The 2,407-nt window shown below is 37.4% G+C and overlaps 1 protein-coding gene across 2 annotated transcripts in view; it reads right to left on the bottom strand.

The window, feature by feature from the left end:
* Nucleotides 1–2,407, bottom strand: part of KCNH5 (potassium voltage-gated channel, subfamily H (eag-related), member 5) — a 608,817-nt gene that overhangs the window by 220,356 nt on the left and 386,054 nt on the right. The gene's annotated exons all lie outside the window — the stretch shown is intronic.

The raw sequence follows: 2,407 nt of genomic DNA, 5'->3' as shown, positions 1-2,407 counted from the left end.
TGGCCAATCCATCTTGTTGGGGGTCTTCCTCTTTTCCTCTGACCCTCCACCTTACCAAACATGATATCCTTCTCCAGCGACTGTTCCCTCCTGATAATATGTCCCAAGTATGAGAGTCAAAGCTTGGCCATCCTGGCCTCCAAGGAGCACTCTGGCTGCACTTCTTCCAACATGGGTGTGTTGGTTCTTTTGGCAGCTCATGGTACTTTCAATATTCTCCTCCAACACCATAATTCAATTGTATCAATTTTTCTATGGTCTTCCTTATTTATTGTCCAGCTTTCACATGCATATGAGGATACTGAAAATACCATGGCTTGGGTCAGGTGCACCTTAGTCCTCGAGCTGACATCTTTGCTTCTCAACACTTTAAAGAGGTCTTGTGCAACAGATTTGCCTAATGCAATACGTCATTTGATTTCTTGACTGCTGCTTCTGTGAGTGTTGCTAGTTGATCCAAGAAGAATGAAGTCCTTGACAACTTTTAATCTTTTCTCCATTGATAAGATTGTTGTTTATTGGTCCAGTGGTGAGGATTTTTGTTTTATTTACCTTGAGATGTAATCCACACCGAAGGCTGTGCTCTTTGATTTTCATCAGTAAATGTTTTAAGTCCTCTTCACTTTCAGCAAGCAAGGTTGTATCATTTGCATATCACAGGTTGTTAATGAATCTTCCTCCAATCTTGATGCCATGTTTTTCTTCTTATAACCCAGCTTCTCAGATTATTTGCTCAGCATACAAGTTGAATAAGTATGGTGAAAGAATACAACCCTGTCGCACACCTTTCTTAATTTGAAACTATACAGTGTTCCCATGTTCTGTTCGAACAGCTGCCTCTTGGTCATAAAAATATTTATCATGTGATCTCCAGTATCATTTCTATCACCAAGGCTATATTTTCCAATTATTGACCCGTCCTCTTATTTCCAACCTTTGTATTCCAATCACCCAGTAGGCACCAACACATCTTGATTGCATGTTTGGTCAGTTTTAGACTGAAGAAGTAATACTCTATAGTTCATCATCTCATACACTTTATTATATAATAGAATATAGAATGTGGACATCTGATAATTTACATTCTTTTATAAAATTATTTTACCTTTTCTGTTTTATTTTCTTAATTTGGTCAATTCCAAATAATCTATTTCTACACTGGCTTTTTGAATTCTTGGTTCATAAAGTTTTTTCATATATGAAATTACTAGTTTCAGCATGCTTTATTTAAGTTATGGTATTCATTTTCAGGGCATGTTTTCAGGTTGAATGGTTTGATTCTAATTTTCTACTTTATTTTTACAGATTTGGCTTATGATAACTTTAGGTTGTGCTTTCCTTATCCAACAATGTTGGATGGCCCTGTGTAGGTAGAGAAGTGGAGTAAAGGGAAAGTCTCTGTGGGGAATGCCTTTCTATGGCTCAAGTTAAGTTACTATAGCTAAGTTCAGTTTCTTCAGTATACACTACTTATTTAGGTCTGATCTGTGAGTATCTAGTTCAGTAGGCCCCTTATCTACTGTTACATCCAAGGCCTCCCTCCCTTTTCCTTCCCAAAACAGTTCTCATCTCAGGAATTTCCAAATCCTTTTGTTTCTTAGTACTATGCACTCATATCCATTACATTTTCAGCATTTTTTTCCCTAGTCCAATCCATCTCAGAATTGTTCTCTCTGTTAGTAAACTCTGAAACTTAAAGGTTACTATCTGTACTACAGCATGACTGAGACAATATGTATTTCCTATAAAGTGCAATTTCCTTATCACTCTGCTCTGTTGTGGGCCCTGGGGCCCATTTTGTTGGTTTGGACATGTTTGTGCTATACTTCAATTCAATGTGAAAATTTCCACATTCTCTGTAATACCTAAATTTCAGCCATGCATTGAGTATGATTTGTTTGTTCTTATTAACATGTAGATTTGGGAGTAAGATTTGTGAGCAAATTTAGACTGTCATCATTAACCTATGGAAATTCAGAGGTTAGTATTGGGGTTTAAATTTTTATTTCCCTATTACAAGTAAGGGGTTCTGGTGTGGCACTCTAGGATAAAAACTAGTCTGCTAACTAGAAGATCAATGGTTCAAACCCACCAGCTGCTCCTCAGAAATCCTATACAGTGTCACTATGAGTCAGAACTCAGAACTGACTGGATGGCACTTAACTACCACCGTCACCAATTATGCACCAATGAACAAAGGAAACAAAGATTCCTACCCTTGTCGAAATTGTCTTATAAAGGAACGCAAACAAACAATTGAAATATATATCTACATTAGATCCTGATGTAACACTGCAAGATTATGTGCTGGACTGTTAAGTCAGTTTGAACCACAACCACAAGGTCGGTGGTTCAAACCCACCATGCATTTTTCAGAAACTTTATACATACAGGGTCGCTACGGATC

The sequence above is a fragment of the Chrysochloris asiatica genome, unplaced genomic scaffold (assembly GCF_000296735.1).
Source record: "Chrysochloris asiatica unplaced genomic scaffold, ChrAsi1.0 scaffold00067, whole genome shotgun sequence".
Classification (NCBI taxonomy): domain Eukaryota; kingdom Metazoa; phylum Chordata; class Mammalia; order Afrosoricida; family Chrysochloridae; genus Chrysochloris; species Chrysochloris asiatica.
The sequence above is the reverse complement of the archived record's forward strand: the minus strand, read 5'-3'. Positions and strand labels throughout refer to the sequence as shown.